We start from the raw sequence: 26,915 nt of genomic DNA, 5'->3' as shown, positions 1-26,915 counted from the left end.
GTGCCAGAGTGCTCGAGCAAGGAAGTTGGAAGGTGGTCAGTGAAATGCCTTAGAGCAAATCTCTATGATGCTAGCCTGATTTTTGCAGAGCAGAATCCATTTCTCTGTGTTCACACAATGCTTGGTATCACATTGTGCTGTCATGACATGGCATATGGTTGTCACTATTTGTTTCTAGTTTTTTAATTGCTAACACTGCAAGCCCTCAAGGGTGGAGACAATTTTGTACTCCTTGTTGTATCCCCAGGGCCTATCTAGGTGTTTGAACCTTTGCTGAAAAGATGAATCAGAGGCCCCTAAGATGCTTTCTCATGTTTGAGTCACTTGCCTGGGTTTCTGGTTCCCACTGTTTTCAACACTCTTCTTTTCATCACCTCATTCTCTTAGCATCTGGTATTAATCTTCTGCCAGCTTTGGCTACTTCTGTCCTGGCACCTTGCGTCATGGACATTGCTGTATTGATTTCCAGTCATGACCCTCTACTCTTCACCAGGTTTCCAATGTATTGCAGTGATCAATGGGGCCTGTGTGGTTAAAGGGCTCTGATGATTGGAGCTGTGGGAAGGCTCACAAGAGCACTAATAAATGAGGATAAATGGGTAGGGTGGGGTCAGAAAATGGAAGAATTTGCAAGTTGAGCAAAGACAGTCAACTGACTATGATTATTTAGAAATGTCATATTGCAATTGTACTTTAAGGTTTTATGAATACTTTGATGTTGATTGCCATAACCCAGTTTTTTTGGTGCAAGAATGAATAAGCACTAGACCTTACCTTACTTTGATATGACCAAACGGACATGTTTGCATATATTAGAATAACATGGCTTCACAAGATATCAGTTCCTGTAAATAGGTGACATCTATAAAATGAAACTTTTTTTAGAGCAAGAAGTTGGAGTCAATTTTTAAAGGATAACAATCTAAAAGATTGTGAATACAATAATCATTAGCAAAAAAAAAAAAAAAAGCCTCTAAATCTTGAAATAAGGTTTGTCAAGAATGTGAGCAAAATTTGTTCATCTTATCATGAAGTAACTTTTGAGTTCCCGATGTCAAACCTACTTACTCTTTAATTTCATACACGACTATAATAATTTGGTTGCCTATGTTTGAAACCACAGCAGATTAAAAGTAATAAATCATCAGGGACGAAGATGGTAGAGAAAGTCATAGCAACAAAGTGAATGGAGGGATGCCCAACTGCATAGAAAGGACAGAAAGACTTAAAGAAGCAAACATCAAGTATTCAAAGTAATAACAATGAATAACAATACAGTTACTCTTTGTGGCACCACCATTCAGGTACATTAGGACTTATTTTGCAATGTGGAGTTGAAAGACTCGAATTTTAAAAATAATTATTTATTTGTCTTTCAGATTTCATGCGCTGACAAAGCCTTACTTGACTTGCATTTGTTTGGCAGCAAATCTGATCTAAACTGGCATAAGGTTACTTACAAAGTTTATGAATATATGGCATGAGCACCACGCAAGATCCTGTAAAGCTTACTTGTATCTTTAGAGTACCTTCACAAGATTTAAATGTCTTAGTTGCAAGAGCTTTGCGCAAGGGCGGTTATGCCTCTGTGTAGTAAAGTCATGAATGCACACAATGCTACCTATGGTTAATAAGATCAGAAATGCTCTGCTGAATATGGTAAAACATGTGTGGGAAATGCTTTGAAAGCTTTGTATTTGCAAGCGTTCATTAGAGGAAAGGAAAGTTGCAGTGTATTTGGAAAGTCAATAAGCCTTTATCGTACACTTTAGAGGTTTTCCTCTGTGTGTGTGTGTTTCCAAGTCCTTTAAGATGGAATTAGACATGGAATCTGGGGGATATATTTGCTCTTGTCCTGCTAAAACTTGGATTTATACATTGATATCAGAAAAATTATCTCTAAGGTAGTTGGAGCTTTCTTGAGCACAGGGATATCTGAATGAATTTGCTTTTTAAAACCTTTCAAATTTGTAATAGGAGTTTTCTTTTATTTTGTTTTATCCCCTCCCTCTTCCCTCTGGATTCTGCTGCCAATGAAGAACAAATTTTGGGTGCCAACTTAAGGAAACCGAGTCTGTGTTCGCAATGCCAATGAGTGTACCCAAAGGGAATTGTTAAATAGCTTGAGGGTTATCATAGCTCAGTAACCTAAAGACATAAAAATGTAATTTCAGACATTAGGGCTGAAAATTTAAAAAATCTAGCTGAGTTGTAGAAGGAGTAAAGAATTTAGAAACATCCCAAATTCCCAATAAAGTATTACTGTGTTATTTTCTCTGCCCCCTAATAATATAGGTCCACGGTTAGAAATTCAAATATTATAGAAATATATTAACCGAAAGAATGTAAGTAACTCCTAACTATACTGTCATCTGTCTCCCCATAAAAATGCTGTTAAAATGTTGGCTTGTATTTTTCTTAGTCTTTTTTATATGCATTAATTCATACTATATAGTGCATTATAACTTACCTCCCCCCTTAATAAATATATACATCTTTTAAAAAATATTTATTTATTTGAGAGAAAGAGAGAGAGAGCCCAAGCAGGGGGAGGGGCAGAAGGAGAGGGAGAGAGAATCTCGAGCTTATTCCATGTTGAGTGCGGAGCCAGAGGTGGGGGTTGATCCCAGGACTCTGGGATCATGACCTGAGCCAAAACCAAGAGATGGATGCTCAGTAGACTGAACCACTGAGGCACCCCAACAACTATATATCTTGATGTACATTCAAGTTAGTAGTTAATTACCACTTCTTTCTTTTCAATTGTAAGATAGGATTCCATTTAATGCCTAAACTGTAATTTAAAATCGGTGATTATTTACTTTTTCTCAGGGTTATTTTATTTTTCTCTTTTCAATCTCTTCTGCTTAGACACACAGAAAAATAAAAAGCTTTGTTTTGCCAAAAAAAAAAAAAAGTTGCAAATACTGAAACAAGTGCAATTTTTGAATGGCAAATTTCCAGTTCTGTGGAATAAGCAGTACAATGTTCTCAAAAAGATAAAACAAAACAAAAAAAAAAAAACAAAAAAAACAAAAAAAACAAACAAACAAACAAAAAAAAAACAAAAAGATAAAACAAATGATGTCTGTTTTGCATTTATATAATATTCAGAAAAAAATAAAAATAAATAAAAATAAAAAATATTCATATGTTACTAGTAAATGGATCAATCGATATCCCTCCAGATTCAAAATTAAATTTCCCTCAATTGTAGAAGCAGAGGAATTTCTGAGGGAAATAAATTGTGCAGTAAAAATAAACCTTCACATTTAAAATTAGGAACAGAATATCTGTGGTCCCGCTCAGAAAGCAGTGTTTTTATCTACAGAGCTCATCAGTCATTGAAATATCGGGGATAATAAACAATGAGGCATTCTTATGACTTGTGTCCAGGTAAATAAAAGAATAGTAACTGGATCACTTGCATCACAAATCAACAATTGCCTTGTCCTCCTGTCACTTTGCCTCCTCTCTTTCAGACTCTCTGTAGCTAGAGCTATCTTCCTGCATTAATGTTCTCCTTGCTGTATGCAATTCAACAATCGTTTCCTCCTGCAGGAGCGAGGACAGTACGTAAGCTGAACACCTATGACTCACTATTACAATTTATCTATGTTAGCCTTGCTGTTCTGTTTCCCTTCTTGTCCCTCAGACGTAATCACTGTACTGAATTTCATGATTCACATTCTTTTGTTTACACACTTGTTTTAAACAAAGGTATATGTGCTCCTAGATAATAACATACCACTTAGTTTTGCGTGTGTCCAAGTTTTGTAAAAGGGCAACTTGTACATAATCTGCGAACTTCACTCAGTGTTATGTTTTTAAGAGTTATCTAGGCTGCTGAACATGCCTGTAATTTCCTCATGTTCCTCACTATAGAATATTTCATGATCTGGATATATCAAAATTTATTTCTCTTTCATTCAATTTTAAGTACTTTTAAATTTTCATTCATCATTTCCTCTTTGACCCATGAGTTATTTGGAAGTCTATTTTAAAATCCCATTAATTTAAGTTAATCTTTAGAAATTAAAATGTACTGTTATTTAAATTTTAAATTAAATTAAAATCTTTAAAAAATTAGTTTATTAATTTCTAAATCTATCAGGAGATTTTAGTAGAGATTACCAGGTCTAAATCAGCGATCAACAAACCCAGCCTGCCACCTGTTTTTCTATACTCTATACTAGTGAACCAAGAATGGTTGGCACATTTTAATAGGTTGAGAAACACAAAAGGATAATACTTTGAGACATGTGAAAATGATATAAAATTCAAATTCAGGGGCACCTGGGTGGCTCAGTTGGTTAAGCTGCTGACTTGATTTTGGCTCAGGATGGTCTCCCTGTCATGGGACTGAGCCCCTATTCTGGCTCTGTGCTCAGCTCAGTCTGATCCCCCTTTGCTCCCCCAACCCAGCTCGAGCATGTGCTCTCTTTCTCTCAAATAGATAAATAAAAATCTTTTAAAAACTTCAAATTCAATGTGCCTAAATAAAGTTTTATTGGAAAACAGTCATGGGCATTAACTTAATTACTGACCTTGCTCCTGCAGGAAAAGATAGTTGAACTGCATAAGCATATCTTCTATGTATGGTAGCTTTCGCGCTACAATAGCAGAGTTGAGTAGTTGTAAGAAACCTGCAAAGCAAATGTACTTACTATCTGGCCCTTCACACAAAAAGTTTTTCAACACCTGGTCTAGATAATAAACGTTCTTTGAAATGTATTGAGTATGCTGGTCAGTTTATGTAAATGTTTCTTTTTTTTTTTTTAAGGTTTTTTTATTTGAGAGTGTGCATCTGCATGTGGGTAAGTGGGGGAGGAGCAGAAGGAGAAAAAGAGAATCCCAAGTGGACTCCCTGCTGAGAAGAGCCCAAGAGGGGGTTCCATATCATGACCCTGAGACTACCCCTGCAGAAACCAAGTGTCAGAAGCTTAACCGACTGAACCACCCAGGTGCTCAAATTTATAAAAATATTTCTTATGGGTTTGATGAGAATGCACATTCTCTAAATGTTGTATATCTATAATTCTACATCTATATATCTATATCTATCTATGTACATGGAATTGTGAAAAATTTATCAATAGGTGAGAGGGTGTTGAAATATTCCCCCATAATGGTGGATTTATAAATTTCTCCTTACAGATTTATCATTAAGTAGTAACCCTGTCCATCTCTCATAATATTTTTTTATCTTAAGTCTACTGTGTATGATTTTAATATAGCTACCTCAGTCTTCTCATCGTTTTATACTTGATATATCATATGTTTTTAGTTTGTGCAGCCTCAAAACAATAACAATAGTAACATCAAAGATCACTGATTACGGATTCCCATGCCAAATATAAGTTTTATAAAAAGTCTTACATCTTGCAAGAATTACCAAAATGACACACAGAGACATGAAGTAATCAAATGCTGTTGGAAAAAAAGGTGCTGTTAGACTTGGTGGATGCAGGGTTGCCACAAACCCTCAATTTGTAAAAAACAAAACAAAACAAAACAAAACAAAACAAAACAAAAACCCTACCGAGTCTCTTTGAAGGGCAAATAAAGTGAGGTGCAATAAAACAAGAAATGCCTGTATACCTTTTCTAATTTATCTACAGATAAGTTTTGCATTATTTGCTCTTAAGACTGCCTATAAAGCTATATACAGCAGTGCCTAAATGATATTCAAGCATTAGTTTGGCAGGATTGGAATGGGGAGGGGTATTTGAAGAGTATATTTAACTCCTCAGTAGTTTAGATAAAGCTCCTAGTTTTCAGATTACATATATTCCACCACTATAATTTTTCACATTTTCTGTATCTAACTTACACCCAGTGTAGATTTAACCTGTTCCCCAAATTTTGCAACTTCGCTCCACACCTGAAAGCCCCTATTCACTCCATATATCTTCATTTTGTCCTACATTATGTTCATCCCCATACCAACATTAACAAATAGATTTTTAAAAAGAGGAAACGTGAATATGGTGGCACTATAAACAGGCAAGCTGGACCAATTCTCAGCAAAAATATAAAAGAGACTATTAACATCGGTTCTAAGCACTTTGAGAAGGTAATGGGGATCATTGATACCAGATGGGTTAATTTGAAAATGGATCCTGTTTAACTAGCTTTTTTTTTTTTCTTTCTTTCTCCTTTCTTTAATAGATACTTGGACTGGTGTATTTAGGGATGCTAGAGGCAGTGAATTTTCATTTCAGTAACACATTTAGAAACCCATTCATGAAATCCTTGTTGGTTATAGTATGATTGCATAAACTTGAAAAGTGTTGGTTCATAAATTATTATCTTGGAGATTATTTTTGGTGGTGGGCTACAAGGCTCTTTTCTAAGCCTGTTTTATTAACTTTATTCGACTTAAGTGGAAACAAAGAAGCATGTTCATTAACTTCACAGATACTATAAAAGTAATCACTAATAAGTTCTTTTTTTTTTTCTTTAAATATTTTATTTATTTGTTCATGAGAGACAGAGAGAGGCAGAGACACAAGAAGAGGGAGAAGGCTCCCTCCCCTGCAGGGAGCCTGATGTGGTACTGGATTCCAGGACCTCGGAATCACGCCTTGAGCCAAAGGCAGATGCTCAACCACTAAGCCACCCAGACATCCCACTAATGAGATTTCAAAACCTGAAATTTTGTCTTAAAACACACAAAATGAAATTTAATATGGATTAAAGGCAAAAACTGGGTTGAAACATATAGAATTAAAGAAACAGACTATATAAGGTGGAAGCTATGGTTTAATTGCAGTCCATGTAAAATAGACTTGGGTGTTTTATTCAACTGTAGGTAATACCTTTGCTAAAAGAAAAGCCTAACACAAGTTTGGGATGCCTTATTGACAGGGTATGCTTGGATCAAAGGGGCTACTGATCACTTTTCTAACAAAGTTCTTGGTCCACCATATTTGAATGTTCTGTTTTCTTTTGAGTGCACAATCTAAGAAGGAAAAGGAAAAGTCAAAGGACATTCAAAGCAGGGTATATAGTGTGGTTATGAGGGCTCACCATTCTTTTTGACAAATAATGAATGAAAGGATCTAAAATTTTTGAAAAATAGAAAAATATTAGATATTCTGATAGCTACTTAGTACTTGCTTCAAATATTTTAAGGCTTGCTATGTTTATAAAGAGTGAGATTCATTAATTCCTAGGGGTCATATTCAGCACCAATGGTGTAAGCTAAGGGAAAGTGAGTTGATGTTCACAAATCAAATGATTATAGATCTTCTAAGCAGAAGGGAATTTTAATTCTGGTACCAGCACTGGCTGTGGTAAAAAGGGATGATACTTCTGAGCTTTATTTCCCTATTGAATAGGTATAATAAGGCGTATCTCATGTTAAAGATTAGAAGTAATATTTAACAATTGCTTAGTTCCTGGTACAGGTAAAAATTGAATAAACAACCACGATTAGACATAATACTAATAAGAATAGAGATTTCCAACATTGTAAAAGTTTAAGTGGACGAAGGTTCGATGGAAATACTGAACAGGGCATTTCTACTTAAGACGGGGGACTGGACTTAAGATCTATGTGAGGGGATCCCCGGGTGGCGCAGCGGTTTGGCGCCTGCCTTTGGCCCAGGGCGCGATCCTGGAGACCCGGGATCGAATCCCACATCGGGCTCCCGGTGCATGGAGCCTGCTTCTCCCTCTGCCTGTGTCTCTGCCTCTCTCTCTCTCTCTCTCTCTGTGTCTCTCATAAATAATAAATAAAAATTAAAAAAAAAGATCTATGTGAACTTCCAGCCTCGTGGTTTTAAGGTTCACCTTGGTGTGAAGCCTCCCTTTCTCCCGCCTGCACCTGCGCTGTCCTTCTCCTTGTTGCACAGAGCAAGCAGGTCCACTGGGCTTTGACCAAGATGATCTTGGTTGATTTCTCAGAGTCGATTGGCTTTAAAGAAGTTAGAGCAGGAAGGGGGCGGAGCTGGGACCGAGGAGGGCTTTAAGAGCAACAAAATACCACGCGGGAGACTGGGGGCTTCCCGTGGAGAGGCCCGGGGAGCTGCCGGCGGAGGAGTAACCTCCACGCCACGACGAGAGGGATGAAGCCAGAGAAGCCTCCACCGCTTCAAACCACCTCGGGCTCTTGGCAAGGGCTCCGCGGAGCGCGGGCCTAGGGCGGGCCTGCCTAGCGGGTCTGGGCTTGCTTGGCCGCAGCCAAGGAGCCAATGGGGCCCTCGGTTGTGGCCGGATGATGGCACGAATTGAAACAAAAAAAAGAAGACAGTGACAAAAGGGGGGAGACTAGCTGGCAGGGCCGCGGGAAGGGCGACGAAGTGTGGCGGGTCGAGCGGCCACGCGGCGCGCGGTCACGGGGCGCTCACGGCCCGGGGGCGTCCAGCCTCGCCCGGGGGCGCCCCCTCCACGCGCGCCGCTCGCCCTCCCGCGTGTCCCGGGGGCTCGTCGGTCCTGCTCGGGCACTTCTGCAGACCCGTCCGCGGCCAGGCACCTTGGCCCGACTTTGATGGCGTCGATAACTTAGCGCGGCGCCCTGACCTCTTCCCTCCCGCCCGTCTCCCGCCCACCGGGGCCCCGCAGCCCAGCTCGCCGGCAGCCCTGGGGTCGACCAGCTACTCCGCGGCTCGGCCGCCCGCAAGACCCGGAGAGCGGAGCCCGCTCCGGCCGCGCCAGGCGCGCACACGCGCGCGCGCTCTGGCTCGCGCCTCGCCGGGGCAGTGGGCATGCGCGGCGCGCGGCGGGCTTCGGCGGCGGCGGCGGCGGGCGGGCGGCTCCAGACTTCGCAGGCGGCGGCGGGCGCGGCGGTCCTGCCCGGCGCGGGGTCCGCGCTGAGCTCGCCCGGGAGATCGCGGCTCCGCAGCGGGGCGCGCGCGGCGGCTCCGCGGCTCGGGGAGGAGTGGAAGGGCGTGGCCCGGGTCGGGTCGGGGCTTTCTCCCGCCGCCCGCTGCCGGGTCCCGGCTCCAGGCGCGTCCGGGGGGTGGACAGCCACGGCCCCGAGGGCGGATCCGAGGTAAGAGCCGCGCGGGCGGACGGCGCCGGCCGGGGGTCCAGCTGCTTGAACTCAGCCTCGATTTTAAAAATCCGCCTTTGTGTGCCGGGATGGAGCGGTGCCAGGCGCCGCGTCCGCTCTCATTCACTTTGACCGCTTTCAACTGGTGTCGGGAGCCAGGTGTGCGGGCGCTGCGGGCGGAGCGCGTCCGGGAGCGGGGAGCGGGGAGCCCGGGAGCGGGGAGCCCGGGAGCGGGGAGCCGGGAGCGGGGAGCCCGGGAGCGGGCGGGTGCAGACCCCCGCCCGCCCACGCGGGGCCCGGGAGCCGTGGCACCCGCGCGTCCCGGTGCCCTTGCCCTAAATCCTGGCAACCCGAGCTTCCGCACGGACACCTGCGCCCGTCTGGTCCGTGGGGCGACCGCAGGGCAGGTCTTCCCACGCCCGCCCTCGGCTGGGGTCTGTCGGGCCGGCCCGCCCCGCGCTCCCGGGGACGCCGTCTCCTGGGACTGGTGCGGGGCCAGGTCCCACCGCCGCAGCTCCCGTCCAATCAGGAGAGTCGTCACTCCCGATCCCTGTCGTCGACTTTTCCGTCCGTAGTTCCACTTTACTCACCGTTTCACTTTAGGAAGACGGCCTTCCTGGTGTTCCTTGTGGATTCATGCCTGCGGAGGGGGACCCCGCGCGGAGGACCAGGCTCGCTTCCCCGACGGTCACTGCCTGCTTCCCCTTCAAGGGCGATCCGTGTGCAGAGGTCACTGCACGGATTGTTCTCCTCCTCTGCATCGTTTCTCAGATGCTCCTTTGCCCCCTCCTAAGCGCCCATCGAACTGCCGGAGTTTCTTTGGGGGAGGACGCCTGTGCAATTAGGATCTGAACCCCATAGACGTCTAGGGCGGCAGAGCTTGTAAGAATTGGAATTCTCTCCCACAAAATATACTTCGGTGGGATGTATTAGTGCTTTTCTTTGGAAGGTTTCAGTTTTTGCCTCATAATAAGAGGAGTAGGTGATATCTTAAGAGTTCGGATAAAACTTTGTTTAAGATGCATATGGACAGCTTAATTTTGGTTTTGTTATTCTTTTGGGAGATAGGAGAATTAGGATTCCCGGAAGACTTCATATATATATATATATATAAATATATATATTATATATATTTTATATTTATATATTTATATATTATATATATAAAACTTTATATGAAATGAATATATATATTCACATATCTATATTCATATAGTTACATACACATGCATGTATAGTTACATACACATGCATGTATCTACATGTACATCCATACACACACACCTGTATGGATATACACAGGTAACAAAGTAGCTGTGTTGTGTGTTGCTTCTAATTTATTTCTCCTGAGAGGATACCGTTCTAAAGGGACTAGGGTTTTTGCAAAGTGGGTACTAAATGTAAATCCTGTCTGTGGTCATTGAAATTAAAGTCAGTGTCATCGCCTCGCACCTAGTATAGAGTTTCCGTTTGGGATTGGAGTTTTTCGGACAGATTGTTATAGTTCTTAAGGTGCTAGTGTGAAAAATTTGGGGGCATGTGTTCACACTTTGGCTTACGAATGGAAAAATGATGAGCTTTATAGAATTGCCACTAAAGGGTGTCACAAATATAATAACATGTTATAGAGAGGCTTTAGTGCAGAATTCATAGATTAAGACTTTAAAATTCCACAGGTCATTCACTACACAGCAGGAAAAAAAAAAAAGATGAAAACTTTTAATTCCACTTTTCTGAAATAACCACTGTTCACGATATTTGGTACATTCTCTTTGTAATCTTTTTTCTTTCCACTTTCCAGTGTCATTGAATATCAGTCATTAGATAATAATTTTCAGTCTTTTATTAATGATGGGAGAATACTTGAAGTTGTATTGAGGGTGATTCTTCAGCATGGTTTATTCAGGTTTGTTCTCTGTCGGTAGTCCAATGTCTAATTTTCAACACTTTGCTTGTTTCTGATCGAATGAAAATACTTCATTTTGTTTTCATTTCTAATTTTTCCTATTTTCGATTTTTTTGATACTTTTCAGTTATCAGTCCTTTTCTCTGCTATAACATAGGCTTTTTATTTACTTTTAGTTTTTATTTGATAGACTTTAAGTCCTTGACCCTTTTCTTATGCTATACTCACTGCCCTTTTTTTTTCCTGCGGATCTGTTTTCTTCATTTACCTATTTTAATTATGCAACAGATCACTTAAACCATGGTTTTTATAAAAGAATATAATATCCACAGTACAAGATGATAGTTTTTCTCAAGATCTTTTTTTAGATCCTTGAAGTTTTGTTGGGTGAGTGTTTTAGCACTGATTTCATTTATATACAATTTAGGTTAGTTTTGGTGAGTTGTATTAAACAGATTCGTATCATCATGAAACAACATAAGTTAATGATAGGTTACAAACTTTCAGACATCTGCAATGGTATGTAAGGGGAAGAGTGGAATTTTAGTTAAAGTACTTTAGCTATAGTACAGCCCTGCTGGGAATTACTGCATGAAATTGTTTGCAGCTGTTAGTGATTGAAAATATTTTCTTAAGGAAAATTCTGTAACAACATAGTTGTCAACATTTAAACCTTAGTGTATGCAGGGAAGGTGTTCAGTGCTTCACGACAGCCTCTTTAGCATTTTTTAGATACATTCTTAGATGGTATTTTAAAAAATATATTTTATTTTTTCGATGAGTTTTAGGTTTACAGGAAAAGTGTGCAGATGGTACAGTACTTATATACACCGTTACCCCATTCCCTCTTATTACATCATACATTAGTATTGTGTTAATTAATGAAGCAGTATTACCAATTGAAATCCATACTTTATTTAGCTTTCCTCAGTTTTTTTTTTTGATGTCCTTTTTCTGTTTCAGGGCCCTACCATCTTAGATACCACTGAGTTGTCATGTCTCCTTATGGTCCTTTTGGCTGTGACAGTTTGTTAGACCTTGTGTTTGATGACCTTCACAGTTGTGAGGAGTATTTGTCAGGTATTGTGTAGAATACCCTTCCATTGGAGTTAGTGTGACTTTCATTCTCATGATCAGACTGGGCTTTTAGTTTTTTTTAAGAAAGATCACAGAAGTAAAATGCCATTTTTATTACATTATGTAAAGGGTACATGCTGTCAGCAGGACTTATCACTATTGATACTGATCTTCATCACCTGGCCGAGTTAGTGTTTGTTAGGTGTCTGCCCTGAAAAGTTCCTCCTCTTCTTTCCATGCGATACTCTTAGAAGAAAGTCACTGTGCACAGAACACATTCAAGGAGTGGATAATCTTACTTCTCTCTGAGGGTGGGGCATCTTAGATAAATTATTTAGAATTCTGCATGGCAGATTTTTTTTTTGTCCCCATTATGTATTTACTCAATGATTTGCTTATATTGGTCTGTACTCATGGATATACATTATATACTTTGGGTTATAGTCCAGTACTACTTTATTTTTTTGCTCAAATTGTTTCAGCTTTGGCCACAGGGAGCTCTTTCAGTCATCTCCTGTGCCCCTTTGACATGTCTCCATCAATGTGAGAGGTCTTTTTTTTTAAGTCATTTCTTACTTTCTGGCATTAAACGATGTTCCAGGTTCATCTTTTATATTTCCATTTCCTGTCCTAGAATCAGGGAGAAAGAACCTGTTTGATTTTCTTGGGAAATAATATTAGAGGCCAAGATTTGGGTGCTGGGTTCTTCTTGCTAGTGGGGTGTCATTGCCTCTTTACCTATCTAGAGAGCAGGAAATATATGCATGTATACAAATCCATGTGTATACACCTGTCTATACATAGTTCTCATGTATTAATATGTATCCATATTAAGCAGAATATGAATTCATATGGGTGTCTACAACTCTACCTATTATGTGACGACTTGTATCTTTTGGCCTTCTCTTCTTGCTTATATGTAAATTCATTCCAACCATGAGAAGAAACCTGGCTCCCACCATCTGTCATCCATTTACTTAATTGTTCAATCCTATTGTATACATATAGTACTAGTGAAATTGTTAACTTATATTCTCTTTACAGAGAGTGATAAACAACTTTATCAACCAGAGTACAGTTCTTGTTTGGAGTTCCTTTTGCTTTTCCTTTGTGGATTTCATTCCTTTTTCTCCTATCTCACTTAGTGAGGTAGTTGTATACATTAATAACAGTGTCAGATCCTTTTGTCACAATCTTCATTCTGTCCTGGAATCCTTTTGACCTTCTCAATAATTTTTTAAAAGTTTGCATACATTAAAGTTCTCTCTTTGTCCTGTAAAGTTTGCTGGGTTTTGACAAATGCATAATTTCATGTATCCATTATTATAGTATCAAATAGTAAAAAAAAAAAAAAAAAACCATTCATGTGCTTCATTTATTACTCCTCCTATAATCCCCACCCCCTGACAACCACTGATTCTTTTTTTTTATTGTCCTTATAGTTTTGCCTTTTCTAGGCATCATATAATTGGAATTATACAGCCTTGTCAGATTGGCTTCTGTCACTTACGAATATGTGTTTAAGGTTCATTTATATCTTCTTGTGATTTGATAGCTCATTTCTTTTTTTTTTCTCATTTCTTTTTATCACTTAATAATATTGCATTGTGTGAGTGTATCACAGTTTGTCTATCTATACATTTATTGATGGGCATCTTGGTTGCTTCCCGTTTTTGGCAACTATGAATAAAGCTGTTATAAGTACTTGTGGGCAAGGTTTGTGTAGACACAAAATTTCACATCATTTGGCTAAATACCTGAGAACACGATTGCTGGATCATATAAGATTATTGTTAGCTTTGTAAGGTATTGCCACACTGTTTTTTAGTGTGGCTCTGTCATTTTGCATCCCCAGCAGCAATTAATGCAAGCTCCTGTTGCTTTTCATCCTTGTCAATTTTTTGATATTGTCAGTTTTTTGAATTTTATGCATTGTAAGTAATATTTCATTGTTGCTTATTTTGCCATTCCCTAATGACATTTAATGTTAAGTATCTTTTCATATGCTAATATCTTCTGTGTATTTTCTTTAAGGGGATATCTGTTCCAAACTTTTGCCCATTTTTAAATAGGGTTGTCTGTTTTTTAGTTAAGAATTCCTTATATCTTTTTCATACAGGCACTTTATCATTTATGTATTTTTCAGATATTTTTTTTCCAGCCTGGCTTTTCTTTTTATTCTCTTAACAGTGTTTTTTTCAGAGCAAATGTTTTTATTTATTATTTTTTAAAGATATTATTTATTTATTCACGAGAGACACACAGAGAAAGGCAGAAACATAGGCAGATGGAGAAGCAGGCTCCCCATGGGAAGCCTGATGCAGGACTTGATTTCAGGACCCTGGGATCAGGACCTGAGCCAAAGGCAGATGCTCAGTCACTGAGCCACCCAGGTGCCCCAAATGTTTTTAATTGTAATGAAACCCAACTTGTCAGTTTCATGGATAGACTTTTGGTGTTGTATTTCAAAAACTCATTGCTAAACCCAAGGCCGCCTAGATTTTATACTTCTTTTTTATTTTCTAGAAGTTTTATAATTTTACATTTAGATCTCTCATCCATTTTGAGTTTATTTTTATGAAAGGTGTAAAGTCTGTGTCTAGACTCACTTTTTTGCCCGTGGATTTTCTGTTGTACCAGTACCAAGTAAATGAAATTTTTAAGTCAAGTAGATTATAAATTGGGTTTAGGATAGAAAGGAAAGTGTTTTTGATTTTTAAAAACCTTATGTGAATTTGCTTAAAGGAAACAGTTGAGAAATGACTTGGAAATGAAAATGTAATAATACATAGACTCTATGTTGAGATTAGTTCCTGGACTTTTGTGGACAATGGGATTGTTAATACAGAGTAATATCTAACAATTCTTTCAGATCTAACCATAAGAAATAATAAAGTTTTCTTTTTCACAAAGAGGATCTGAAATAAGGGGTTTGTAAAGTGTGTCCTGAGAAGAGGTAGATGGTGTATGTAATGTCTAGAAACTTAACACTAGGGTCTTGAATCTTATCCCATGCCACTCTTCTTACCAGAACAGAAGTGGGTTACCAGAAAGAAGTGGGTTTTTTTAAGTACCTTTCTTTTGATAAACACTTTGTGTTATCAACCTTGGGGCCAGAATTTTTATATTGTTATGCTACATATAGAATCATAAACTTCTGAAAAGCATCTAGTGAGGTCTGATTTAGGAAAAGTAGCAGCTATGGTGTGGCAGGTGTTATATACATTGTCTTTTTAAACTCTTACAAAAGCTCTTTAGGGCAGTTCTCCATATATCCATTTTAAAGGGAAGAAATATGCTCAGAAAGGTAAAATGGCTTGTCTATGATCCATATGGGGAGAAAGGGACAGAGTTTGGATGGGAACTTTGATCGTTTTGACTCCAAAACTTTCCAATTGGCTATGTGATCTGTCATAGAGAAAAAGTGCAAGGATAGTTAGTATCAGGTGTCCTTTATTTTATTATTTTATTTAAAATTGTACATTATTTAAATGACTACTGAGCCAAATAAGAATAAACATTATTTAAGTGACTACTGAGTTAAATAAGAAAAATACAATTTTTGAGATACATGGAGATTCTTTTTTTCTTTTCCCCTTTTGACTGATCTGTATCTTACTGCCCGGAGGGGTGAGTTATTAGAACATGGTTATAAAAAATGAGGTTCCTTTAAAGAGAGGAACTTGTAGGGATTAGAAAAAAATAAAACCTGTAGCAGTAGAATTAGCTAACTGTTTATACCTTTTCCCCACTGAATTCTAAGTTTCTTGAGGACAAGGAACTAAACTCAATTATCTTTAAGCACAGCATATCACATATTATACACACTCACAAAATGTTTGCTGAATGAAATAAGCACTTACTAGCATACTCTTTACAAAAGAATATTTAGGAGGGGATGAATTTTCCTCCCAGAAGAAGTTGAACATTGTTACATTTTATTTATTCGTTCATTCATCATTTATTGAGCATTTGTGGAATATCTGTTCTGTGCCAGACACTGGAAATACAAAGATGAATGAAACAGAATCTCTGCCTTCTGTCTTCAGAGAACACAGAGAATGGGACAACCATTTTAGTAGAGTATGGACTAATGAGAGTATATACACACACATACACACATATTAATATATATATTAAAGATTTTATTTATTTATTCATGAGGAGAGAGAGAGAGAGAGAGGCAGAAACACAGGTAGAGGGAGAAGTAGGCTCCATGCAGGGGGCCTGATGTGGGACTGGACCCCGGTACTCTGGGAACACACCCTGAGCTGAAGGCAGACACTCAACCACTGAGCCAGGCGTCCCTAATGAGAGTATATATTAAATTAGACAAGCAAGCAAGCAATGGACTTTGAAATCAGAAAGACCTTACCTGCCTTAGTTTTCTTATCTAGGAAGTGGAGATTATTTGTCACAGTTGTTGGGGGTAGGTTAAATGAAAAAAAACCTTATGTTTATATCTTAGAGTATAGAGAGGCTCACTGTGGCTAGGCAATCACAAAAATATTTATTGAAGATTATGACATTTGAATTTTATAGGATGAATTTGTGAGGTCAAGAATAAGAGTATGAGATGGGACCCTAGGGCATTCCAGATAGAAAGATGAATGTGTTTGACGTACAGAATGGGTGGACATGACAGGAGTAGTAGGAAATTCTGCACATTCTCACAGAGCCCATAGGGATATTAGACAGAACTGAATAACCAGTTATTTTTCATGTTTTAAGTAACAATACAATACAGTATTCATTGCATCATAGTAGGAGAGGATAAAGATCCCAAACCTGTTTTAAGAATTGCATGAATCTCCTCTTCTAATCCTATGACTTTCTAAATATAGTCCTTTATCTAGTGAATAAATTCTTGTGGGTTTTTTTTTTCCAGTCCTATGATACTCAAGTGATTTTATTAAGAAAGAGGACTTGTGTGTTTTGGGGTGAAATCAGAGGTTCTGCCTTGAACCATGCTTATATTTAGTAGCATAGCAACATTAGAACGTAACATCCTGTAAAGGCACTATCTAGTCCTGTTTGAGCCAATCCAGAATTCTAAGAGCCATGATTGGTTTCTGAATGGAACCTGAACATAATACTTACCAGTGTGCTAAAATAATTTGTTAAGTGTATGAATTATGTGCTTGTTGGGGTTAGAGTTCTGCAACTGAAAAACTGCTTTTAATATGAGGGGAGAACTAAAAAAAAGGAAAGACAAAATAGAAAAAAAATTAACATCACTCGAGGGAAGAGAAGTTTATATTTAAAAGAAGGACAAAAGTCCAGAACCAGACTAATTCACAGTTGCATTTTACCAAACATTTAAAGTAGAGTTAATATCTATCCCTTCTCAAGCTCTTTCAAAAAATTGAAGAAGTGTTTCCAAATCCATTCTCTAAGTTCAGCATTAGTCTCATACCAGAACCTGATAAAGACACTACAAGAAAAAAAAAAAAAAAAAAAAAGGAAAGAAAGAAAAAGAAAATTATAGACCAGTATCCCTGATGAACATAAATGCAGACATTCTCAACAAAATCTTAGCAAACTGAATTCAATAATACATTGGAAGGATCCTATACCAGGATAAAGTGGGATTTATTATAGGGATACAAAGATATTTCAATATCTGCAAATTATTCAGTGTGATACACCACATTAACTAAATGAAGAATAAAGATTGTATTATCAACTCAGTAGATGTAGTAAAAGCATTTGACAGAATTTAACATTCATTTATGATAAATACTTTATTGGGGGGAACATACCCCAACCTAATAGAGGCTGTAAGTGACAGACCCACAGCCAGTCTATCTCCCTTACAAGTAAATAAATAAATTCTTTAAAAAAAATATAGCTCAACACCCAAATCCCCAATCCAATTAAATGGACATTTTTCCAAAGAAGACATACAGATGGCCAATAGACACATGAAATAATGCTGTACATCACTACTAATTATCAGGGAAATGCAAATCAAACCCATAATGAGATATCCCCTCACACTTGTCAGAATGTCTATTCTCCAAATGACAAGAAATAATAAATGTTGGCAAGGATGTGGAGAAAAGGGAATCCTTGTGCACTATTGGATGGAATGTGGAATGTAAAATGGTTCAGCCAACTAGGAAAACAGTGTGGAGCTTCCTAAAATAATTAAAAATAGAAATACCATGTGATCCAGCAATTCTACTTTTGGGTATATTTATTTGAAGAAAATGAAAATATGAATTTGAAAAGATATATGTACTCATATGTTCATTGCAGCATTGCTTACAGTGGCCAAGATACGGAAGCAACCTAAGTGTCCATCAATAGATAAATGAATAAAGGTATTGTGTGTGTATGTAACACACACACACACACACACACACTCACAATGGAATATTATTCAGCCATAAGAAGAATGAAATCTTGACATTTGTGACATTGTGGATGGACCTAAAGGGTACTTATTTTTATCACTAAGTGAAAAAAATCAAACCAAGAAAGACAAAGTATGGTTTCCATTAAATGTGGAATCTAAAAAACAAACGAACAAACAAAGCAAACAATTCATAAATATGGAAAACAAACTGGTGGTTGCTAGAGGGGAGGGGGATGGGAGGATGGGCAAAATAGAGAAAGAGGATTAAGAGATACAAATTTCCAGCTATAAAATAAATAAGCCAGGAGAATATAAGATACAGCATAGGAAATATAATCAATAATATTGTAGTAGCTGTATATGGTAACAGGTGATAACTAGGCTTATTGTAATTATTTCATAATATATGTAAATGTTGAATCACTGTATTGTATGCCTGAAACTAATAGGATATTGTATGTCAGCTATTCTTCAACAACAATAACAAAAAACTTAAAAAAAGAGGGAATACATATTTTTAAATTTCTATTTAAGGCTATTGATATGAATTTTATTTTATTTAGAAAGTCATTTATTAGCACCATAAAATATTTTAAAATATCACCATTAGAATATTATTCTTTATTTTAGAAATACATGTGTATTGTTGATATATTTATTTGCTTAGCGCAGTAATAGAATGTTTCCAGTGTCTAAAATAAAGTTTATGATCATTAAACAGTCTGTAATTTTTTTTGCTAATTCTAGTTTTTGTAATGTTTTGTAATATTGTAATTGTTTCTATTTTCACTAGAAAATAAAATATTTTAAAAAGCACAAGTAGCAAAACAAGTCCCTAAAGAAAAATATGTGTGAAATCTGTCACTTTTGAAAATACATTGCATACAATTTGTTTAATCTTCTGTAATAATTTTGACATTTGAAGTTAATGGTATTTTTAGACATGAACATACATTAAGATGATTTTAAATATGTTGACTCTTAAATTTGAAGATACACTTGTGATGATAGAGAAGATGTATTTAACTTTGATAAATGGAAGAAAATAGAACATTACTACATCTTTGTATAAATTCTCCCACCCACCTAATAGCATGCTCAACTTGTTTGTATTTGTATGTATGTGTGTAAGTAATTTCCAATTTCCCTTTCCAGTGTGTTTTCAAAACCTTAACTGTTTTATGTTCAACCATATATTGGAATTTTAAAATATTTTAATGCAGAAAAAATATTGATTAGAAACCCTATCTTTACATTGAGTTGTCTTATTTTAGCATGTTTATCCTCATTATTAAAACTTGTGATGTATAATCTATTTCTTTTCAGTGCTATATACTACAGCTAGTGTTATTTATTTGATTTTTTTTTACATCTCAGGGTCATTTTAGTCAAGGGTAAACAGTAATTTTATTGGTAGTTCTTTTATTTAGTTCTTTTGTGGGGCCTTGTTAGGTTCTGAATGATTTAAAAGCAATGGAATTCTTTCTGTGATAAAAATCTTGTCATTGGGCCAAATCTTGTAGCATTATTCACATGATACTTATGCATGTCAAGATGTGGAATTAATATGTATATCTAAAGAATTTATATTAAAGACGGTGTTTTTAATTATGGAGGAAAGTAGCCCTCCAAAGATTTTAACTAGATTTACATTAATTCACAGATTTAATGTCTCCTTTTTTTCTATTTTTAATTTTACTTTTGAAGACTTTATTTGTTTCACAGAGGGAGAGAGAGCACGAGGGCAAATGGGGGAAGGGAGAGGGACAAGCAGACACCACACTAAGCATGGAGCCCCATATGGGACTTGGTCCCATGACCCTGAGATCATGACCTGAGTGGAAGAGAAGGGTTGGATGTTTAACCGACTGAGCCACCCAGGTGCCCCTTATCTCTTCTATTTTTAAATCACTAATCCATGATAGCCAAGCCTGAATAACAATGTGTAAAGAATAATAAAACAAAATAATATAAAAAATTGTAACCTCATTTAAATTTAGGAATGAACAGTTCTGTATTTTTTATATACTCGTATACTTGCTGTCTTTGTAGAATACAATGTTGAAAACTTCATCTTTTATATTATTTTAATTTTTTTGTTTCTTATCCAAACAATTGGAACAAAAAGTTTCAGCATCATTCGCTATAAGATCTATGCACTTGGCCCTATTGCACACTTTTCAAAACTGTCTTAAGACTTGCTACCTCTGTTGTCTCATAAAGAAAATATTCATAAAAATCCTGAAACAGATAAATGATCTTGTGGATTTTCCTTTGAACACCTTCTCCGTTTTGCTTCCCTTATCCTTGTTTTACCCCATCCTCTAGCCCTGGTATCTGACTGCTTTTTTCAGTCCTCCAATGACTTAGTTGAAACATGTATCTTTCATTACTTTGCTATCTTTCCAGTTACTGTTCTAACTTTTTCTCACTGCCTGGTGAGATCTCAGTCATGGAGAGCAAAGTCTGAATAAAGGGGGCATTCATGGTGGTTATGACAGTGAAGGTTAAGTTTAGGCTGCTAGAGGGTTTGAAACAAAGGAGTGATTGAAGCCCTCATCACCTTCATCTTATTTGAGTAGTAAATAAATTATTTTAGAAGTACTAAGTCTCATTATGAAGATAATGAAATCCTGTTCAGACTGAATACATTAACAGTGATTAACTTGAGCTGGAATACTTTTTAACACCAGTTTTTGTACTAATTAGGAAAGATCCACTATGGCTTTGTTTGTATATTAGAATCTATGGTACTGGCTTTCGCCTTCCCTCCCTCCCTCCCTTCCTTTCTCCCTCCCTCTCTCTTTCCCTCTTTCCTTCCCTTCCTTCCTTCTTCCTTCCCTCCCTCTCTCCCTCTTTCCTTCCCTCCCGCCTTCCCTCCCTCCCTCCTTCCTTTCCTTCCTTCCTTCCTTTTTTCCTTTTCTCTTTCCTTTTTACATTTTGTTTTACAGGAGCCCCTTAACACTCTAGGGAATTTTAGAATTTGAGTTCAAATACATCTCAAGTGAAATCATATAAAAAATAATTTTACATGGAGGAGTACTCCATGGCCTTCTAAGTGGTCTTCAAACCAGAATAAAAGTCTCTTTATCTTACCTCCAAGACTTTCTGCCCTCCATCTATATCTGTTACTAGTAGTTATTTTCATTTTCTCCCTCTGCCATGTAGGTAATGGAATATTCGAAGTGTGAATTTGTGAGTATTACTTTATTACAGAATAGAAGACCTGAGAATAGGGGATAATTTAACCTAATGGCTACCAGTTATATTTTGTTTTATATTTGTGGTTTAAAAGGCATTCATATGATCAAACTAAAAGATTCCAAACTAATGGATAAAGTAGTAAAATGATTGGGAAAACTAGTAGTATCTGACAGACCATAGAAATAGTTGGGAGTGACAAAAGTAGAAACACTAAAATTTCACAGAAACCAATAAGCCATTTTTACCATCACTGTGCTGTTCTTGGGCTACATCTGGAGAACTTGGATTATGCATACTGTAAAGAGCAATGTATTATGTGATAGAAATGTATATTAAATATTTTTTTCAAATAAACACAAAAAAAGACTTTCAGTTCCGAACATGGATAGTCTTAATATTTAAGATTTAACAGCCAGATCTTTCTAGCAAACATTGATTCTATTAGGCTAATGTGGACATTAATTGGATTTTAGATATTAGGTGTAACAAATGCTTTCTATATATGAAGGCTGATATAGTTACATGTTCTTGAGATAGTAGACATGATTTTTGGGGGAAAACTTTTTAGATTAGGTAGCTGATCCAAGCCTGCTGAGTTTTCTTCTCTTCCAAAGGAAGACAAGGGATTTTTGCAAGGGATTGATTTTAGAACATAGCTTAATTTTTAAGGCCAAAGAAACTAATTCAACTAAGAGTGTTTTTTTTTTTTTCCTGAAATCTTCTAAAAACCTATAGCTATAATCTTTCAGCTTCCTATTCCTCCTTCTCTAATTACTCTTAGCAACGTTTTGTTACTGCTGTCAACTCTGTGGGTCACTGGGAAGGAAAATACTTGGGCAAAATTTCTTTTAAAAGAAAATTGTACAAGAGGGACATGTACACAAATGCATACTCAATTCAATAAAATGCAGCTGGAACTGTCTTTCATATATGAGGGTGAATATTGTTTGTTGTAATGGTGATGGAGCTTGTTTGATCATTTCAACTTTCTTTAGTCATTGTTCTTATAATATGCATATATGAGTTAGTTATGTAAGATTAGGGATTTGGCTGTACTATTAGTAAAGTCATTGGCTTAATTCAACCCAATTTAATTTCTTGATATCATAGTCTTGGACATATATAGTTTTATTTAATAGAGATAGTTTTGTTTCAGTTAGTGGAATTTATGTCAATTAAGAAATACTAAAAAAACCCTAAATATCTGTTAAGTGCTAGACATATTACTAAATAATAAAGATACTGCAATTGAGACAGATAAGATTTCTATCCTTACTGAATTTGCAAATACCAGAAGCCTAAATTAAAAGAAGCATAAAAATGTAAGCATTAGATTCTAGGTGAAGGATCAAAAATGTGGAAAATAAAGAATAATCTTTCTACCCTTCTCTCCCTCCTTCCTTCTAACTACTAAGAGAGTGAAGATATTCACATTTTGTATTATAATTTTTACATCTACTCATACTGTACTTCAAAATTAAGTGTGACTTTACAATAATTCCACTAAAGGTCGATTTATTTATGGAGAGTTTTGGGAAAAATTGTAATATGCCAGTACTCCCTTTGAAAGATATCCAGCAGTTAAGGTTAATTTAAGATCAGCTTGGACAAGCATGGTTTGTGTTATTTTTATAGACCCTATTCAATATTCTTTTCTTGGAAACTTTTAGGAATGAAGACGCCATTATTCATAAAATGAAGTCATGCTGAAGACTTAAGACTGGTTGTAAAGTGTTAATCTTTAGAGATGGGGAAATAGTTCTTATCTTGAATTTGGAATGTGGGTAACTTTAAGACTGCTGTATGAAGCAACATTGCCTTTGCATTTTACTTACAAGAGAGAAAAATGTGGACTCCTTTAGTGGAGCAAAGCACTTTCTGACACACCTCTCAAATTACACACCATTGAAGCGATCCCGCAATGTGTTTGGCTCATGTGTTTCTAGTTAGCTACTAAGAATGAAAGATTCATAACTATCTATTTCAAAAAACATCTTTATTTGCATTGCAAAGACCTTAATTGTTTGGAAACCAGATCAAGAATTGCTTTCAAGCTATAAGTCAGCAAGTACGGATTGGGCCATTATTGGCATTGAACTTTAAAAAACAAAATTTCGGTGCAAAGAAGGTTCTCAATAATATTTATCAAAGTACTGATTACTATGTTGACTGTAGAAGGATAAAAGTGCCTAAGTTTTCCCACATTGTTAGTGATGTGTACCAAATATTTTTGTAGCTAGTATAGAAAGTTCTGATAACCTTTCCCTTATCTTGCCTTTTGGGCAGTGTATAACAGGATCATAGGGAGGAGGAAGTCATACAAACTTACCAGACAGATGATTGGAGTCCCTGTGGCAAGCTTGTGACCTAATTTTCCAAGCACTGTCTACCCAACTGTAGAGTTGGAGCTATATGCTATTAGCTTAAGTAACACTAGGCTTGTATACAAATTTGGGGATTGGGGAGAAAAAAAAGGAATAGATATATGAATCTCTCTCTCTAATCTTGCCAGGTCCATAACATTAAAGCACTTTGTTAAAAAAAACTTAATACAATATTTCCTCATTTCTTCTTTCCATTACTGGAGGATCTTATGTCTTTTTTAAAGATGGATAGCAGACTCAGTTATTTTTGAAGTGTGTTTTGAAGACTTTTTTGAAATAAAGAAAAAGGTAGTATGAGAATGTGTTGGTTAAAGATGGAATTGTTTCCATGCTTTTCTTGTGCAGTAGATTAGTCTGTGTATTTCTGGTAGCAGTTCCTTATGATCCCAGGATGATGAGACTGTTTTCCTCTCATTAAACAAATATTAATGAGTACATGTAGTTGATTATGTTTTGTAAAGTTACATAAGATTTCTAGCCTTTGTTATAAGTTTTAGAAATTGCTACTGCAAAAATGAGAATTTTAGGTACTGTTGTGAGGCAGTTTTGTTAGGTCATACACTGACTTCTACTTGCCATCTTGCCTCTAATGTTAGCTAGATGTGGATAAGAACTTACTTCTTCTTATGGTATGTATATAGTTCATGTCATATGCTATATGTTGAACCAGCTGGGATTATAAAACTGATACAGACTTATATCCATTGGACTTACATAAATCACACTATTTTTTCTAGTAAGTACTTAGAATATTTACTTGCTTTCTAGTATGTCATTGTTTCTCTCCACCCCTAACACTTTCTGATTTCTCTCCAGCATCTCTTGAAAGGGCCAGAAAGCCCAATTCTAAAAGATTTCATGCATCTCCCTTTACCAGGTAATTGGTCCCGTGCATATCTTTAATATTCAACTGCATTCAGGTATCTCATTCATTTTCCTTCTTCCTCTGGGAATGTGACTGAATTTCTTTGGCCTCAGGATCGCCTTCTAATTTTCAACTTGACTTAAGCCACAGTGTAGTAAGAGAATCATTATGAATCAAAATTAGTAACAGTAGAATGTAATTTTAATGTAGGCCTCTGTCTCTTATAGAATGTATTATGGAATCAATTTAAAATGTTATTCTTTGTCTTATATGTATGGGTCTATGTCAGATTGTTTGTATTGTAAACTCCTAGAGTCCATGTGTCTCTTAATTCTCTTGATGTGGTGTTATGCGTATCTGGAAACTATTTTCTTAATGTTCTTTTTCTGCTGCCTTATTTCTGTCTTGTTCCCAGCTGAGATTCTGGAGGAGAACCTTATTACCAGTTGTTTCCTCTTCTCACTTTTCCTACAGTAGTAGTCCACCCACTGTAGTCTAGTGTCTGAGCTCATGATGCCTCTAGGTCATTTGTCGTCTTGTAAAAGCCACGCCAAAAGGCAAATGTTTTGTTTTTGTCTTGGTTTTGCTGTGGCATTTACTGCAGGCTCTTAGAGGACACGGACTGTGTTTAGTTCACTATTGAATTTTTTATTGCTTAGAATTTGTAGTACTTTGTAGATTGTCCATTTACTGAAGGAATGCATGCTTGTAATGATCTTTTTTTTTTTTTTTTTGTAAAGAATGTTCCTAAAAGTTACCTTTTAGTTACTTTACCTCTAAGGATATCTCGGAGGAGAGCTAAAATATTTCTGACTCAAGGTTAGGGAAAATAAAGATTTGCTTTATATATATTTTTTGAGAATTATTTGAAAGAATCAAAAGGAAAATCAAGTAGATCTATATAGAATTGAAATTTAAATGTTGATTAATTAACATACTGGAAAGCAAATATGTAGAGGGACCATTTAATGCACTAAATTGAGCCAAATTAAGTAGATAGGATGAAAAGTTAATGTTTCTCCTCTAACAAATGGGCTTTGTAAAGAAGAATGGGTTAGTTATAGATCTAATAGCGAAACTACTACTTCTCTGTATATCTGAGATAAATTTGTGATCCCCTCTGTATTATTGTTAATGAATATGTGCTCACTGTTGAAAAATCTGGAAAATAAAAATGGGCAAAAAGGAAAGACTGACAAACATCTGTAGTCCCACCACTTCCCCTTTTATCTTAATAAATATCTCTCCAGTCATGAAAATAAAAAGAATGTTCTCTTCCTTTGGCTTCCATGGTGTTTGTTATTCTTCCCTGGTTTACACCCTACCTATTTTTCCTTATTTATTTGCACTTAGATGTTCATTCAGAAGCTCTGCTCCTAGGAGTTCAATATGTATCCAAAAGTTGTTCCAAAGTGGTAATCTCCTCAGGTAAATTGTAGCTCTGTCTGTTGGTATCAGAGAAGCCAGTGGGTTTTTGTTTTTCTTTCTTTTCTTTTCTTTTTTCTTTTTTTTGGCTTAGTTCATGGTTTTGTTCATAATCTGAACACTCACAAGTTGAGAAGTTTCTGAGTTTTCCAGAATTCTTTTCTTAGCTCTCATCTCATTTCATGTTTTATTGTTTTCCAAGATGACTTCAGCACTTCACATTGTTTTCATTATAACAGTGACTTTCAATTTTTTTTTCTCCTGCTGGTAGCGTTCTCCGAAGCTCTATTCCTTTATCTCTGACTATACCTGAAGGTTGCACAGGCCTCTTAGACTTTACGTTTACCAAAATATATTTTTTGCATTTTTCCTAAACCTGCACCCCTCTCCTCTTTTCCTATTCTTTGAATAGAGCCACTGTTATGAAACGGTAACATTAGTGATCTGTGAATCTTTCTGGACTCTTTGCCTTACCCACCACTCTGTCCCACTTTTAAGTAATCAGTCACCAAATCTTGATTCCAATTACAGAATGGCTGACAGAGCATTCCTCTCTTCTCTGTCATCACTGATAATCATATTATTACCTTGCTTAAAATTCTACAGTGCCTTCCATATGCTCTCTATAAAGTCCAGTTCCTCTTTGTAGTGGCACACAACGAAGGCCCTCTGTGATACAGTCTCCCTCCTTTACT

General features: G+C 37.0%; 1 protein-coding gene across 3 annotated transcripts in view; it reads left to right on the top strand.

The window, feature by feature from the left end:
- Nucleotides 1-8,732: 8,732 nt before the first annotated feature.
- Nucleotides 8,733-26,915, top strand: part of EPS8 (epidermal growth factor receptor pathway substrate 8) — a 176,082-nt gene continuing 157,899 nt past the window's right edge. For 2 of the 3 annotated variants that reach the window (XM_041736174.1, XM_041736170.1), the window contains exon 1: nt 8,866-8,998. The gene's annotated coding sequence lies outside the window, so the exon portion shown is untranslated. Of the gene's footprint in view, nt 8,999-26,915 lie in introns of all 3 variants that reach the window. The other variant, XM_041736175.1, reaches the window with a different exon arrangement.

Source organism: Vulpes lagopus, chromosome 21 (genome assembly GCF_018345385.1).
Source record: "Vulpes lagopus strain Blue_001 chromosome 21, ASM1834538v1, whole genome shotgun sequence".
NCBI lineage: Eukaryota > Metazoa > Chordata > Mammalia > Carnivora > Canidae > Vulpes > Vulpes lagopus.
Note: the sequence above shows the minus strand (reverse complement) of the source record. Positions and strands in the feature narration are given on the sequence as shown.